The following is an 18,558-nucleotide window of genomic DNA, read 5'->3' as shown; positions in this document are numbered from 1 at the left end:
ACTGGATGCCAAATTTGTGAGCTCTGCCCTCTCTGAGTACTTGGATATTATTGCATTAAAAACTAAAAAGAAATTCTCAGTAGTGGAAACCTCTGTTTTGAGACTTTTTTCAAAACAGTTGATCTGGTTACCCAAGCAGAATAAAAAATGTAAATTGCATTAAAAATGTGTGTTAAAATTTTTGTAGTTTGATTTACTATTTGTATATTTGCAGGTCATTATTAATGTTCCATAATAATACTTCACCTGGTAATAATGCATATTAATTCCTTCATATTTCTAAAGCCCTTTGAGAATCTAGAAAAGTGCAAAGTGCTATCAAATGTTTGAAATTCCAGCTGTTTTCCTGCAATAGATTTCGCCTTAAGAATGAGTATTAAAGAAAAAATATAAATTTTTCTAAAGTGGATCTTCACTGACTGCCTGACAAAGTACATTTATTGGCATGCTTTCCATCTCTTTTTTCATGGTGATATATAATTTTAGTTTGATTTAGCTATTACTTCATTACTTTAGGAATAAAAGTTCACCAAGGCTGACACTTGTCTCACAAGGTAAATCTCCACTCCAGTAAAAGTGAAGTAAACCTCCCCTTTCCAAACAGAATATTCTCCTGTAATGTTTTTTCATAAATATTGGTGTAGTGCTTAATAATGTCTTCTCTATAGAAATCATGTCTCTCTTGAGAAATACATTGGTCTAAGAGCCCTAGAGATAAAAAAGTAAAATCCTTAGCTCACTACCTTAAACCTGGCATTTTCTAGATGCAGTGTTCTGCATGGCTTGGTTTTGTTTTGTTTGAAACCATAGCATTTCTATTACTACAGAACCTGTTGAAATGCAGACCGTTAGCATGCTGATGTAAATTCTGAAAAGGAAACTAATTTGTGCGGTTTTCTTAGGCTACAACCAAGACTATTTTTTGTATTAAAAAAAAAAAAAAATTACAACCATGTAAAGGTCCATGAGTTAAACTGCAGCCCTTTGTGTAACAAGGAAAAAAGCCACCTGAAAATATGTGTAAAATGTGTTTTGAGCTGCAACAATGAACTCTTTCAAAACAATGCTGTCACTGTTTCAGTACTTTAAAGTGACACTGTGATTTTCAAGTATTAATAAGCATCCAGGGGGAGCTAGGGAGTAGCAATTTTGCTTTTTCTAATGGTATATAAGGAAATATGAATACAGAGAAAAGTAGTATAAATGACTAATTCGTATTTTGGGGATGGGGCTCTTTTTACTAGGAACTTTTGATAAGAAACTGGTCAGCCATTCTGAGAGTGGTGGAAAGCCTGTCAAGGTCACTGCCAAGGACAAGAGAGTCAATTAGTATGCAGATCAGAGCCAAGGAGTTCAAAGGTATTGTTCCAATTCAATCACATTAGCCAGGCCAGTAATGAACAAACGGCACGACCTTAATCAGAGAGCCTGAACCACTCATTGAAGGGAAGTCTGTGTGTCTCTGTGTGTATTTGGGGGGAGCAGGAGGAGGGGTTAGGGTGGCAAAAAGGATGTGGTTTCTTTTGTTGTTGTTGTGGTTTGGCTTGGGCTTTTTTTCTTTTCCTTCTTTTTTTTTTTAAAGGGACAAGCAAGCCCAGTTAGCTTAATTAGCCACCAGTAGTGGAAACTTCTTTCTGGGTCCCTGCGTTCTGAAGTACAAAACTGCTTTTATTTTTGGGTGATAACTGAAACAGCTTCAAATGGACAGGTGGCTTGAATATTTTAATAAAATGCATTCAGTGATATGCTAAAGGGTATGCAGGAGGAGGGAGATAACCTTATGTAAAACACCAAACCAAATTTTGCAATTACAGTTTCTCTCACACTGTTCTAATTTTCTGAAAGTCTGCATGCAAGGAAAATTCTGGGTGATTTTTTTTTCCCTTAGACATAAAGTAAAGTAATCCATACTCTAGTTAATAATGGAAAGAATGTTTATTTAGAAGAAATATTTCTTTAGAATTCTCAGCCTGATAAACATTTCATCATACATAATTATGTTTTAGATATACAAATTGCTAAGTTGTTTCATGCACTCAGCACAATGCACACTGAATGTTTCGGTGTACTCGATTTAGTACAGTCAAAAAGCAGCATTCATATTCACCTTAACAAATGCCCACTTTATTATAAACTTGCAAAATATATCTCTCTGTGATTTTTCATGTGTACATAAGCACATTCAAATACTTCTCCAGAAATGTGTACATAGTGAGGACACAATAATAAAATGACAGGATATATCTGTACTCATTTATATATTATAATGTCTGCATGTTTCTGCAATGTGGTTTTTGAATGCATACTTAGGACTCCATTGAAATTTCTACATAAATCAGGTCTGCGTTCCCTTTTTTATAAGCTAATGATTGAATTTGGTAGCCAAAAATACTAAAATAACACTTCAAAGGGTAACATTTTTCTGTGTTTGGATATGTAAACATAGTTTTTGCACGTGGAAAGATTGAAAAAAACCTCTGCAAGAAATCAATATTAACTACTGAAAATGTGAATGATGCTTAAAATACATTCATATGGTTTACCTGCAAGTTTTGTGTTCACATGGTTTACTTACAAGTTATTGTTTTGTGTTTATATATACAATAAATTATAACTTTTCCGTATCTCTCTGGGTAAAATTTGCTCAACATTTCCTTCAATTGGAGCAGATTATCAAAGAAAGCTGCAGGCTTCATTGGGGAGACTGAAGAAATCATTCATTTCTCTGTAAATGAATCGTGATAGGCAACTAAGATTTTAGGAATCAAGGGGCACTTGTTTTTTTTTTTTCCTTTCATTCTCTTCCTCTCCTTTGCTGGGGAGGTACTTCATCATATCTCACTAAAACGGAAGATGCATAACAGAAATGAAACTATTCTAGGCTATGAAGCACCCTAGGGGTTCATGAATGTTGGGGGAGGAACACTGATTATACAATGCAATAACATATTGAGACACTATTTCAGTTTTACACTTGGTATCAAGTAAATACAGGATATCTCACCCATGAAGGGTGATTATCTTTCATGAAGGGAGGAAATGAGTTATTAAGGTCTTTCTCAGGAGCAAAACAAGGATAAGAATCTTTATTAATGTAAGAAACATTTTTTTCCCTCTGCAGTAATATACTTCCTTTTTAGCAAAGATATGGATTTTTTTTTGTCTTTAAATTGTCTATATCTCAGAATGGAACACATATCAGTTTTAGCTGACACCACTGCAGTGCTTGAGAATATTGTTATAAAACATGTGCTCATTTTTTATCTAGATCACAATTAATAACATTTTTAAGCATGCAATGTCTATCTCGTCCCATAAAAACACTTGTAAAGTATTTGACATTTTATTTGAGGATATTAAAAGATTGTTTAAAAATAAACATACACCAGCAGAGCAGAATTTTCACACGATTATTCAGATAGTCAATAGGTCCTCTTTGATCATATTATTATGATGCTTCTGCTGGATTTCAGTCTAAGACAGGCATATTTTTTGCTCTCTCTCTCTCTGTCTCTGTCTCTCTCCCCCCCCCTTTTGCCCCCCCACCAAACAAGGTCATAGATTTTTTTAAATGAGGACTAGAAGTTCCAAGTACAAGATTAAGTAAGTTCTAACAGTGTTATAAAAGTAAGTGCTTTTTTCTACAATAAAAGGTGTTTAAAAGGTTCGCTACAGCTTTAAACAGAATTACAATTTACTTCTTTCAAGTGTCCAGGCCATAAATTCTTCTCAATTCCCTCTCTCTCTCCTTGTCGGAATTAATGAGATCAGATTTGATCAGGGCAGTGATGTGTTCAGAGCCAAATCACACAACAGCGCGCGTGCGGTAATGGAATTTGCATCTAATGCATACATAAATCAAACATCTTTCTGGACATTTTCATATGCATAATGTCATTTCATCCAGTTCTCTCTGTGCAGAGGGGGAGATTTTTCTCTCTGAGAGAATGACTTTCTTTAATGCTTTCATTTTATTTTCGCTGACTACAATCCCCGTGAATGCGCTCGGTCGGAGAATCTTTCGGGGCGCGGTTGACAGTTCCTTTTCCAAGAGGGGTCCTTCACATTTATCATGCCTCTTCCTCGGGGGCTTTGTTATGCAAATGTGGCTGAAATTGATAATTCCAAAGTGCTTCATTTCGGTTCCTTGGCGGTTGGAGATGGTAGATAAAAAGAAACTGACAAGACACACTGATTGCCCTCAATGCTTGTAACTCTCTTGCTAACAAGGCTCGATATTGTTAAAAATTCCTATTGTTATCAGGGTGGCAGTTCCATTATGCAGGCCTTGCAAATTTCTCATTTGAATATTAACCCTTTAATCACCCAGCTCTGCTCCCCTCCCCCAGCCCCAAACCAGTTGCCCTCGGGTGGGTCAGAATGCAAACCAGGAAATTATTGCCTTATTATTAGTGAAAACTATGTATGTGTGTGTTTTGTTCTGTTTTGGTTTTTGTTGTTTCTTTTTTTTTGTTGTTCCCTAAACTACATGTATTAATCTTTTTTTTCAATGAGAATTTTTTACTGTAAAAATAAAAAGAGGCTTTAACAAAACACATCTAGCAGAGACAGAACAGGATTGTTTAAAGTTAGGTTTGGGAGAATATTTACATCGAAATATCTGTTCGCAGAAGTCAAATTCAGTAGCTCCTGGAGACTGGAGAAGTTTCATTATTTTTAACTTGTATGTACTTGCACTTTATGTTCTAACTTAGGTAGGCCTCAGGGAGGGGATAGCGTGTCTTTATATACCAGAGATGCATGAGATTTTTAGCTGCCGGTCCTACTGGCTGCACCATCCCTATCTCAGGCTCATCAGCAACTAACTTCCAGCCTACAGACAGGTGGCTGAAATAAAGGAGTAGAGAAAAAGGCAACTTGAGAACCGCAAGGATTTCTTGAGCTGTGGTTTTTTTAACCTTGAAGGACACATGTCTATAACTTCCACTGTTAAGCACTTATTATTATTGACAGATTTCACTTACTTACTTACAAAATACTGTTAAGAAATGGAAGGGAAAGGCCTGATTCAGGGACTTGAAGCTGCAGCCCCTATGATTCACAAGAGTTTTGCTGGTATCTTCAGTGACCACTGCATCAGGCCCTAGAATGACAAAAGATCAGGAAATGGCAAGTTCAAGCTAAGGATTAAGTCACACAGCAAAAGAGCATGACTGATTGCTAACTGATTTACTCATTGATTAATGAAGTTGTGAGGTCTGGAATTTCAAATATCCCTCTAATATTTCCCTATGCATGTGTGTCCATATAAGGTGAATTGTTTCCCACCAAGTGGATGCCTTCAGGTTCACATTACGATTATAGGTTAATTTTAGTTTGTCATTCTTTTGGGGATACCTGACACAGTTCCAGTTAAAGTAAATCTTGGTGTGACAAAGGTAAGTACTGCAGGTGCTGGATGGAAGTGGAGAAAGGAAGAATTGGCACTGTAAAATGAAGCATAGTTCACTGCTAGCACCAGGCAGTTGCAACAATATAGTATTTCTCTACAATTACAAAGAAGATGCATCTCAACCAGTTCAAGTCAAAGGAATGTCAAAGTTTTCCACTTTCTTATCTCTGAAGTCTTGCAGATACGTGTCTGCCAAATTACAGTAAATAAAAAAGACGCTTGCACAACAGTAACTGAAGATTTCTCTCCCCTACTCTATAAAAAAAAAGGAAAAGAAAACCCTCTCATGTTATTGTAGGAACTCTTGGGAAGCTCATGCTTCTTTCTTTCATTTATAGGTGTGATGGCAGATTAAATCCATGACAGGAAACAGTGATAATGCCCACTGTAGAGCTGTGTGAGTTACAACAGCTAAATTTCCCATGCCGGTGCTTTTTCTTTCAATTATCTGAAAACACCCTGTTAATTTTTAATGTGTTCATACCCTCATTCTGTTACCAAAACTGCTACCTTCCCCCCCCCTTCCTACTTCAGAAATAGATTTCACTAAACCTGGCTGCTGTAAACTCATTATATGATTCTATCATTTATTCTGTCCATTAGAGTAACCAGTGTTAGTGCTTTTCCCCCTACTTGAGTCTGTCAAGTGCTGTTATTTATGCTCAATGGTATTAATATCTCTGGTTGTATTATGGTTGTGCACTCAAAATCTCTAATACAATCTAAGCTTGGCAATAGTGACTGCATCAGCTATCAATAATCAAAAAGTCTCATGCAAGTTGTAGGTATTAATAAGAGTCAATATTACATAAATATAATTAACATCTTCTGCTCGCCATAAAGAATAATCAGTAGTACTGATGGCTTTAAAAAGATGCTCCTTTTCAGAATCAGAGAGCGTGCCCACATTATGAACAAGAGAATTAAAGATTTGACAGTATGATTCTGAATGTTTCTTTTTTTCGGTTACCCTTGGCAATGACTCTGCTGTAACCCGGCTATATAATATTATCTGCTGTCTTTAGGTGGAAGAGGGCTTAAAAGTTGGTTTTTTCTTTCCCTGCTCTATTTCAGTGGGTTAATTTCACTAACAAAAGGATTTTCTGTTTTTCTGCAACAAGAAAAACCTCTTAGGTAATTTGTGACCATAGAATCAGAGCAATACAGCTAAACTAATATATATGCAATGGTTTCATTATGCATAAGAGCAGGCACTCTTTACTTTGCAGCCCAAAACACACAAAGCACCCATTAGAATGAAGAGGCCTGTGATGTCTCTTCATGTGCAGAGTGTAAAGGTACATGAATGTCCTTGCTTGTTGGCATTTAATTTACCAGTTGCCTCTGTAGTGGAGCCTTGGCAGATTCAGCTTGAATCTGAAAGACAGGCTGTCATACTGAGAGTCTGCTGCCTACTGCTGAAATTGAGAGGCTTGGCAGATATGCAAACAGTAACTGGGTTTGAGTTGTTTTGATTACAAGTTAAACAGAAAGTCATTGGCAGGGCCAATATAAATCTGCTGAGGTTTTTTGGCAAAATCTGTGGAGGTATTTCTATAGATTCTGCAGAATTCTGTAGCACCTTGATTTCACATCAAAGAATGTCCACCTCTGAACCCGTTCTGCGGATAAATGTGTCAGAAACGTGAGTGAACATGTTTAAGTCGCTGAGAGCTTCCAGATTCAGAAATAGAGAGCACATTAACAACATGCTGTACTGCACCACCTTTGTACAGTTGTTAAATTCTGAAACCAAATGTTTAACTGAAGTTCAGGTGGATTTTTGGAGAAGTAAAGTAACGTAAGTTATAAACAGCTGGAACAGGAAGGCAAAATAGATTTTAATGAAAGTTTCAGGTGAACAAATGAAAACAAAAAAAAGGATTGGACCATGTCCTGAACTCAGCTATGTTGGTTGAAATGCTGAGATATTTCACCAACACGTTTTTTATGACATTAATCAAAATTTTCTGAAGCTGCTTTCTGCATGGCATGCAGTGCTTTAACAGTGGTTCGACTTGGTATAATTCAGTCTGCAACTGGCGTTTTTCCCCCCTTTTTCAATAACTTAGCCTGAAACACCATATTTGACTAAACATCCAGACCTGATAAAATCCAAATGCTCATCCCAAATTTATTTCCTTACAGAGTTCATTTGTCTCCCTACCTAATCTGCAATGCTGAGTTGATAAAAGTAACACAAACTGACATTGTATAAGTGAAAAAAGGAGGCTGTAAACTTTAATTATATGCACTTTTACAGTGCAACCTCTGCTCAATTCTAACTTAGTGTTTTGAACACTAACACATCCTTTACTAAAATTGCCTTGCAATTTTAAGGCAAAACCACATTAATTTTGGAGGGAGGGAAAAGAGTACATATAATTGTCGCTCCTATTGTTTCTGTCTGACTGGCTGTAGACAGATTTCTGCAAGGCTGGCTAGCAACAATACATTGATTTACAGAGGCAAGAATATCTCCACAATTCAAAGGGCTAAGACACCTTCATTTGAAAACTGAGAATCTGCAAAATGTGGCAAAGTTCTTGGAAAGGACCCAAATGTATGGAATCTTTTTCTCATCTTTTTTTTTTTTTCCCTTCTCTACTTGTATCAGCTACTTTGCCTATTACAGCTTTCTAGGCAGGAAAAAAATTCTACCTTTGAATTTGCCCAAATTATTACATACCTTATGCTACATTTTACAAGAACCTAATTTGGACAAATTGATCAGAGTATGAACACTACTATCTAAATGCTCTTTATTTCCAGATCTGACAAACTGAAAAAGCACATAATTTTCCTGTGAGAAGTAAATGTTTGTTTTCTTTGGAAATTACTCCACTGGTTGTCTCTTTCTCATACTGAATTTCCCTTTCCCTTGAGAAAACAGAATGAAAGAGTTTATATGAATTGACCATATTTCACTGTGGTTAATTTATAACAATAGCATTTTAGGAATTTCATTTTCAGATGCAGGTTGAAAATATATACTGACTTTTTGCCTTTTTTTGTTGCCTTTCACTGTTCCATATACTTCTCTTCAAAAAAAGTGAATTTAGGAAGGTTTAAACAGCATACTCACCCAATACTGCAACCCGATGCAAATTTTTAGAGAATGCTTACAAATGTCAAATCCCTCTGAAAGTGATATACTTTATTGCTGTTCTTTCTTATAATACAAACATTTCAGTGCAGCTCGGATCTCATTTTTCAAAATATACGGGATTTTGATATATGGACAACAGGAGAATATGTATTTTAGATATAATGCCATAAGTGCTCAAAAGTTATTTCTGAGCTGATTTAACATGGAAAATCTCCAGGTAGATTAATTTTATAGGCTGCTTTTATGGGTGTAACATTTCAAGATGAGAAAGCTGTGCTTCTGAAATTTAGTTTCGGCAGATTTCATTGGCACCTCCATCTCCATCTTTTATTACCTTAAAGTTGAAATTTAATTTCTGTCTCTTTTTTTTTTTTTTTTTTTTTTTTAATCCCTCCTATTTTTACTTATCCTTACTGAAATGACTGGACCTGTATTTTTGTTCTCAGGTTCTTTTGTGTCTATTGGTATCTAACTATTTACATTCTGGATCAAGAAACAAAATAATTAAAAAAGAGGCACTTAAATAACTATGCTGAAAAATTGCAAGAGCTGTGATGTAGAAGATTCCTACTGGGACAGGCAGCTATAGAAGGAGGTTAATCAAATGTCCCCCAAAACTCTCTTTCCAAATGCCTGAGTTAATTCACAGTGGTAAGAGCGAGTTGCCCCAAACCCAGCTGCTGTATCGTGGTAAAGGCAGAGCTTGAAACTGCAGCCCTTGCACACACAAAACTTCTGAAACACGACTTTTTAAAGAAACACCTATTTGTAACAATGCCAACAGGGGCTGCGTTTCAATGAAAGGACAATGTGGGCTATACACAAGCATGTTTAGTAATGTTTCTGCATGACTCTTAATATGGATTCAGTACACACTTCATAGATGTGTTCAGAAAAAACCTATGAACAATAGTGCACATTTGCGTATTATGTATGTTTTCCTATTTCTGAGACACAGTACAGAAAGCATAGTAACTGCATATGAAAAGTGGCTTTCATGCATGTGCTAAGGATGCTTTATAAACCTCAAAACCTCAGCCATTTCGTTGGCTGTTATTGTTACTTGTTTCTTTATCTGTAGCACAGAGATACTCAGTATTCTGGCCTGCTGGCCTGCAAAAATTGCTAAACAAGGAGAAATGTATTTTTTAGATTTCAGGAGTGCAGGTTAAGAGAAAGAAAAAGAAGCATTTAAATCAGAAAATGTGTCTGTGTGTCTTCGTGAGTGTGTGTGTGTGTGCGCGTGTGTGCATGTTTGGAAATTCACAAACTAACACTTTCAGGCTATGATCTCAGTTTTTATGACTGAATTATATACCTTAAAAAATTGGTCTCACTAGTATAAATGCTAAGAAACTCTCAACAATTGTGGTACCTACTGAAATAAAATTCTCTGCAAGGGAATGACAGAGATACAAAGCACTAAACAATGACGATTTCCTCGCTACCAACGCAATTGCATAAATTAGGTGTGCATAAGTTTCCAATGATTTATAGCAGTTAAAACTTACAAAAAATGATTACATTTGATGTTTCTTTAGAAAATATAAAAAAGCTGATGTTTACTAGCAGAGTGGCTAAAAGAAGCAGGAGCTAAATCTAGATTATAGAATCTGTCTTATAGAGATCTTTTTACACTTTTTATATAAATTACTTTCTGCAAATTTTCCTTAAAGATACACTTGTTTGACATTAGTCAAGCTTGCATATACTATTTGTTAGTTTGGAAAAAAATCCTTTTCTTTTTTCTCCTCTTGCCATCCTCACTGCTAGCCTATTAGTGGAAGTGGCATTTTATTGATTAGACGTTTAATAACAATATTCTTCTATATTTGCTCAAACGTTTAACTGTTTGCATCATAGCTGGTGTAAAGGTCCCTAAGAATGGTACAACTGAAATGGGAGAATGAAGAAATGTATTGGCTATGACAAGAAGAAGTAATTGCTTTTCCTCAAAGGATCAGATGTGGTGTAGTTGTTTGAAAAACAATCTAAACAACATTTTGTTCATCATTGATTTTAAAAGCATTAAAATTAGTTTTTATGCAGCTATACCCATTAAGATTTTATGTATAGTGTGTAGGGTGAATAGTTAAGAAGCAATAAAGCATTCTGCAGTAAAATATACTTTGCCAATTGTCAGAAGAAATAAAATACATAGATTCGGAATGTTTGTTTCCTGTAGAATATTGCGATATTTGCCATGTTAATTACAATCCAAATAAAGCTATTTATTTGTGTATTTTAAACAGCTTTGTAGCTGTAGATGACTAATACAACTGTTATTGGAAGTGTTGTGTTTGGAGGTTATACGTTCATACTGATGAGAAACAATCATCAGCTACACATATCCCAACAATTCTTGAATTCTAAAAATAAATCTTCTGGTAGAAATTAGTGTTCCAAAGTCTAATTGTAAATTTTAGCCTCAAAACCAAAATGAGAGTTCCATGCTGTGCAATTTTCTTCTGTACTCCCTTTAGTTCCTCATGTCAATGTCTGCATTCATACACAAACTAGTTCCTTCAATTTCACTGAAGTAGTTAACAATTTATTAAAAAAAAAAAAGTCTAGCAAACAGCGACAGTTTGGTGCCCAAGGAAAGGGAACTTATTTGGTTATTACTTGGAAGACCATAACCTTTTATTTTGTTTCTCAAAAATGAAGAGAGAAGTATGTATACAGAACAACAACATGCCATCAGAGAGAATAATGCATATAAAAATGAATTCCTGTTGTTGTGTTCAGTTGTGTTTGTGAATAAAAAATGGAATTTTGAAAAGTCAATTAAAATGCATTTAAATTCTTTAACACCAGAATTCTTTAATGTGAAAAATTTTTCTAGACAGTTTGTCAGTATTGCTGTAAGCACTGTGCTGTGATCAGAACTGGTTTCCCCCACCTATGGCTGTTAGATGGCTCAGAAATGCATTACACCTTCCTTTTTCAAAGGAGACCACTCTTGAAAACATGGAAGTACTTATAAAATAAATAACCTTTAATTAAATATCATTGTCTAGCATTAATCTTTATAGCTCGGTTCCCTATGGAAATAAAAGTGGATATTCAATTTGTTTTGATTATGCATGAATTTTAACAGAAGCGTTATTTCTACATTGCTGTGTTCTTCAAGAAAGCAGCATATTTGTGTCGGCATAAGCCATTAAGAAGATGGTTCCTCATTAATGTGAAATAAGAGTGACTCATTTCTGTTGTATATAAATAGATTGACATTTAGAAAGATTAATTATTATTTTTAAGAATAAACATCACTTCATATGTGGCTGGTGTAACTTTCCCGTTCAGTCGGAAATCCCAGTTATTTTCAGAGTTAACTGTGAAGTGAAATACAAAGTGTTCCTATTGTTAAATAGGTATTATTTGTGGTACCTGCTGATATCAGGGATGTTTGGTTGCACAAGTCAAGATGCACTTTTCTTCTAAATTAAGCTTTGCATAGTGGTTCTCTATGTACATACACAAGACAGATCAAGGATACATACATCTTGAAAACAAACTCCATTCAAAAGGGTATCTTAAGCCTCAGACAATTTCATTCATCTTTTCCATCTTTGCTTAGGAGAATTTTGTGAGAGCCACATCAGGAAAGTCCACCAAATTCTCAGTGCCAGGTCACAGGGCCAGGATGCCTCCCACTTCATCAGACTCTTGCAGCACTCACCAACAGGTCTTCTGCTTATGGCAAACAGAAGTTAATCTACTCTTGGTGAAAGTACACCCTTTAGTGCTGAGCTAATGCCGTCTCCTGTGCTAACCATGGATGAGGGATAAACAAGGAGGAAAAGGGTGGTCTTTTCAACTCCTCAGTATTGGAGTACAGTTCTTGCCCTGGCCTCTAACAGTGAAGTGAAGAAGTCAGCTTTCATGATGAATGAGGAGGTAGACCATAATCTCTGTAATAACACTCTGCCTGACATGGTCTGAGGATGCTTGTCCTCAGTGCAGTAAACACTGGATTGTTTTGTAGCTGTGCAGTAAGACACACTTTGCCACTCCACTGTGGCTGTGCATTTGCAGGAGATGTCAGAAAGTGTTTAAATAATGTGTAATGTCGTGTTGCTCTTTCATCATTTAGGGAAGTGGCTCTCCCCTGTGACAGTCATTATATGCTCAGTGCTGAACCTTGGAAAACACTTTTAATCCTGTCTGTTGTGCCCACACAGCTAGGCAAATGCATACATTCAGCACAGAAGCATTATCCCAATGTATAACATGATGTTTAGTGATGAAGCCTGAACAAAATGAACCAGTGCAGACCCTGGGAAACATCCACTGCAGAGGCAGAGCTGTGGGCAGATCCATCAGGGTAGAAAATAGCCCTAGGAGCAGAATTCTCTGCACCAGGCAGGGATCCCAGCAATTCCTCTCACAGCCTGGCTCTCTACTCTGCAAACAAGGTTCAGAGATAGAAATAAACAAGAGAAGTGAAACAACAGATAAAAAGAAGGTCACAGCAGAATGAGAAAACAGAGAAGCAGCATTCCTCTCAGTCTTGCACATATAATCTCCATTCTGGTTATAGGAAAGGAGTAGGGGTCTGCAAAGACAGACTGCTTTTGGATGGCTGTCCTGCCATCCTACTTGTATAATCAGGATCCCAGACTTCATGTATAGTCAACAGAAAGGTGCAGTTTTTTAATGCTGCTGTTTTGAATTTTAATTCAGAAGCTCTACTGACTACATAGGAATCCTTGACACTGCCAAAAGAGAGACAACACTGGTATGCATTCAACAACATTTTCCTGAGAGTCCCTCCCTTTCTTTCATTTAATGGGAGGTAGAAAGCTGTTGTTGGGGATGTTGGTTGTGCAGTGACTAGGCTGGGAGTGTCACAGCGAAAGGGCACAAGTGTGCTCTCCCATAAGTGTGGGAAGAACTGCAGAAATTCTTTTCAGAAACTAGGTGGACCAAATAAAAAAAATTATCTTCATATCTCAGGCTATAGACCTTCTCGGGATTAACTCTTGCTTCAAATCTAACAGATGTAGTTGGATAAGTATCACCTTTTTCAACTATCCAGTCACACATTTGATAGTTGCAGTGGGGAATAATCCACCCTAAACCTCACTTAGAGGTTTCAATGCTATTAACACTGAGCATCTGGAATACAACTTTAGTCTTTAGCTGTTGATTTTTGCAATTATGTAAAAATTTTTGATTTTGTTCCCTTCTGGATGAAGATTTCCCTAGTATTAAGTCCATATATATCTCTAGAGATGTGCTTAAACCATAATGAAGTTATCCTTTGCATTACTCTAAACTAAATAAATAGAGTTATTTATATCTTTCACTCTAAGTCCTCCTCCAATTCCATCTCTGAAGTCTTTCCTGCTGCAAAGTCTTTCCTTCTCCAAAGTCTTTCTAACCCTTGTAGGACTGGTCCCACTCCTATTAAGAACACATGTAACTTTTCTACTTCTACTCTGTATTCCCTGTTTATTCATCTAAGGACCAGTCTAGTCCTTTTAGCTACAATGTCACACATTAAGCTCCTGAGAAGGAGATGAAAGGGATTAATAGATCTAGAAGTCAATTTTTAAAAGTTTACACCAGAGTGAATGCTATTACAAAAGCCTTTAATGAGAATGAATCTGTGCAAATATCACTGACTGCACCTCTTCAGCATTTGTTTTACAGTAGAGATAGTTGCACATTAAATGTCTTTTGGCAAGGGACGTAAGGATTCTATCGGGAGCAATATAACATCCACTTTTTGGTACTCTATTCCTTGGGAGATCATATTGTTTCCTACTTGAGTAAGTCTATCAAAACCTACCCTTGCTCTGGAAAGCATAATTTTGTTAACACTCATTTTCAATCTTTCTTGAACTTGCCAGTAAAATATATTTCAATGGGCTTGTTCAATGTGGTATGAACACAGACAAGAAGATAGCTGGCTGTGGCTGGAAAAAAAAGAGTAGAAACAGAAGTTGAAAGTTGCCCTGAAAATATTCTGATCTAAAATTTAAATGGTTGATTATTTGCCATAATTTCTTCTTTAAATTATAACCGACTGGTTCTATTACAGATGCTACTTCCCAGTGCAAGTGAAACTCTCTGAGGAGTAGTGATAAGCCAGTGAAAGTGTACGGAGGAGGGGGTGAAAGAAGCACAGTCAAGAGGATGTGGTGAGAGGAAACGATGAAAGGCCATATTAACATAGCAGGAAACAGCAGAACATGTGGCAAACACACTGAGGACTGCATGCATTTTATGTGTCAAATTACATCTAAGGAGGTTTTTTTGGAATTTAAAGCATAGTAAGAAAGTATGTTGCAAAGCTCTCAGGACCTAATTATGTGGGACAAATTAGTCTGCAAGACCTTCATAATCTGTCTAAAGATGTGGGTGTAGAAGTAAGTTAATGAGCAAGTTATTTTGAGTGAGTGTCTGAAACTCCAGTTGTGCCACATGTAAAAGAGCTTATGTGCAATAAACAGAAAACTGCAGGAGGTTTTAATGCATACCTGAAACAGCAGAGTGACGTAAGGCAGATAAGACAAAAGGAAAGAGCTCATAGTGGGCAAAATGGGCTTGAACGTCTTTGAAGACTGGTAGAAAACATTATAGAGCTATAGTTTAAGTAAGAACAATCTGCAGATTCTATATTGTCATAATGAAACACATTTTCCATAGCTTAGATGACTCATCTACTACCTCTAAATACCTCAAGGTATTTAAAGACCACAACAGAACTAAGATGTGAGAGAAGCTAAAACAGATACCATACCTGCAATTTTAGCCTTCAGTTGGGAACCAAGTGGCAGCAAAAGTTTGTCTGTTGTCAGAAATTTCAGATGAACAGGAAGAATGGTGTCTCTGAGACAGATTTAGCAGGGACCTTCACAGCACTGACATGGTTGAGGGGAGATGATAGAAGCTGTAAAAAAGATCAAATTAAGAACCTTAGTGCTTATATAGGTTATATATTAGGAAATCTGATTCTTACCTCAAGCTAAATAAGTGTTAATAACAAACTTTGAATCATGAGACCTCAGATTAGTGATCAAGCCAATCATCTGTGTGGAATATTTAGTGTGTTTGAAGTAATCTTTATCTGGAAAGATAGTGAAAGAGAGTTGAAAACCTCTGTTCTCATTGTGCCTGTCTTTTTATCCACTAACTATTTTTACTGTTTCCTTTAGTTTATGCACTTAGAGATGTGACTGAAATGTGATCCTTCAGTTACTCCAAGAGATTTTATCTGCTGGGTCAAGATGTTTAGCCAGCTTGATCTAAAGCATTGTTTGTAATTCAGCCTGATGCATTGTTACATCTCCAGAAAAGCTCAGATGACATATTTTTTAAAGAAAAAGTTTCAAAAATAAAGGGACTGATCCCCAGCATTAGTCCCTTTCTGGCTGGAAGCGTAGTAATGAATACAGTCCTTTTTCTAATTAAGATCATTTCCTCTTGAACAACAAATTATAGGTTTGTGTGAAGCTGTATTGTCCAAAGAAGAGGATATATCTTGAAAGGTGGACTGTAGTAATCTTTTTTGCCTATAATTTTTCTTTGTTTTAAATACACAGTTATTCATAATTGCTTTAGAAACAATTTTTACAGTGTGTAACAATGTTCCACTGGTTCAGAAAAATGAGAACAAAATGTTCTTTGCTCAAACAAACAAAGCATTAATCTTTGTTCTATCTATTGATCCTCCTTAGCCATCGCCCTTCAGTTTATGGCCACAGGACTGCCTGACAGCTGGGGAGGCATGATTTTAAATGTTTTAAAATTAATGTTTATAAGGTGTGTACTTGCAGTCAAAATATAAATAGAAATTTTTACTGGAGCTCTTAAACCCTTACAGTGTCAGTATAACTGCACACTGTGCACCTGTAGTAACAGGTATCAGCATTTCTGTTGTAAGGTCTTGTATTGAAGAGAGATTTGGTTTAAGATAGACAGCAAGTATTTTTGCATTGTCATATTAACTCTAAAATTCTAAAATGTGTCTCAAATATTTGGACACTTTTACCATGTGGGAAAACACATATATATATATATCAAGTTGCTTGTCTTTTCTTTCATTTCTTAAAGTCGCATTAGTTTGGGTTTCAATCTAGAAAGATATTACGTGTTGAATTCTTTTATTTTAAAGTAAAAAAAGAATTATGGGATATAAAATGATGCATTCAATGAATTTGTGAAGCTCTACAAAGCAGGATCTCTAGAAAGTCTGATAGCAGTATGAATGTACTTCAGGCAATTGCACAAGAAAGTTAGTAAATAAAAATGGAAGCTGGCTTTATGAGTGAATACTGAAAATGATGCTCTCTTGTGCAGAGAGCACTAGTGCATGTGAAACCCTATGTGCTTTTTACATAATATGCCTCTCTAGTTAACATATAACATAAAGTGTCACAGATCTTTTAGAGCTTGATTCACTATGAAAGAAACACAGCCATCTGTAGTGTGAAAGTTTATGACTCAATTGTCCACACCTTACAAAGTGATTCAGCAAAGACATATCTGGGCCGTGGAAACTTTTCTTTCCCTTATTCCATTAGTTCTTGCTTTGAAAGAATAAAAAAGATCTTTGAGATGCAGTATGCATTTTAATTCTCGCATAGTAAGACAGCGTGCAGATTTAAGCTTGTGCTTTTACTTATTATTTTTGTTTCACAAGGCCATTTCCTGCTTCTGAATCATATTTTGAATTTTCAAAGGTGGATTAATAAAATGTGAAAAATGGCAAGTCATTTTCAAAGTGATGGGCGCATGGATAGATTAGATCAGACAGAAATCTGGACAGACCATTGGAGAAATGTTGTTAGACAAAATAGGACTTCTGCAATTACTTCTAGTCCACTTGTGACCCATTTTATAGAGGTTTTTCAGTGCTATTTTTTAGCCTTCTTTTTCTCACAAAAGTAAAAACCCTATGTAGAGCCTTAGTAATATCCCATACTCATGTCCTTATACAAACTGTAAGGCAGTGTCCAAAATAATCAAGTTTGGCAGTATAAATAACACTGTCATTTCCTTTTCTTTCTTTTCTTTCTTTTTTTTTCTCTTTCTTTCTCTTTCTTTTTTTCTTTCTTTTTCTTTCTTTCTTTCTTTCTTTCTTTCTTTCTTCTTTCTTTCTTTCTTCCTTCCTTTCTTTCTTTCTTTCTTTCTTTCTTTCTTTCTTCTTCCTTCCTTCCTTCCTTCCTTCCTTCCTTCCTTCCTTCCTTCCTTCCTTCCTTCCTTCCTTCCTTCCTTCCTTCCTTCCTTCCTTCCTTCCTTCCTTCCTTTTTCCTTCTTTCTCTCTTCCTCTTTTTCTTTCTTTCTCTCTTTCTCTCTTTCTTTTTCTTTCCTTTCATTCTTTCATTCATTCTTTTGTTCTTTCTTTCCTTTTCTTTCTTTTCTCTCTCACACACATACACTGTATGCATAAAACGCATAACTCCCCTTTTACATTTATTGCAGACAGACGCAGTTCATGTGCCTAGGTCAAACAGCTGATACACAGTAACTGCAAGGACTTCTGCATTTTCCTTCTTTATTTAGTGTTCTCTCTAAGTCTTGTTGTGTGAAGAACTTCCCTTTAGGACACCCTGCAATATTTCCTTCTTCCTATCTTTTGTTTTGATTGGGGTGGATCCACACCTGACATTGCGAACAAATGAGCTTCAGTAACTTTTAAATCCCACTTCAAGTCTTACTGAGTTCTAACACTTCCTGACAGATTGGGGCAACCCTGTTATATACCCTCTGAAGAAATGGTAAATCTTTTTGCCCTGCATGATAGCTGCCAAGTAGAAGAAGCTGAATGCACATCTAGCCTCACTTTGGAAATCACCTTGCTTCAGGAACATGCTATTTCTCTCATTTGATATTAAATCTTTGCCAGAATCCAACAGTTTCAGATGAGCCAATTTTTTGAGATAGAAGAGCAGGAAAAAGTCAAAGGTATCCCTCTTACTTTTTTTTTTTCTTTTTTTTCCCCCGGTTGTTTTTAATCTTGGCATTCTGTTCATGGAGAGATCTTTGTTGCCAACATGTCTGCTGCTTCTCCATCTCTCACCCT

The 18,558-nt window shown here is 36.1% G+C and overlaps 1 long non-coding RNA gene across 1 annotated transcript in view; it reads left to right on the top strand.

Annotated features, from left to right (window-relative positions):
- Positions 1-18,558, top strand: part of LOC120410003 — a 34,299-nt gene that overhangs the window by 3,022 nt on the left and 12,719 nt on the right. The window contains exon 2 of the long non-coding RNA XR_005601899.1: positions 1,245-1,359. This is a non-coding gene — a long non-coding RNA (uncharacterized LOC120410003). The remainder of the gene's footprint in view (positions 1-1,244; positions 1,360-18,558) is intronic.

Source organism: Corvus cornix, chromosome 5 (assembly GCF_000738735.6).
Source record: "Corvus cornix cornix isolate S_Up_H32 chromosome 5, ASM73873v5, whole genome shotgun sequence".
NCBI lineage: Eukaryota > Metazoa > Chordata > Aves > Passeriformes > Corvidae > Corvus > Corvus cornix.
This window is presented reverse-complemented; position numbering and strand designations above follow the sequence as displayed.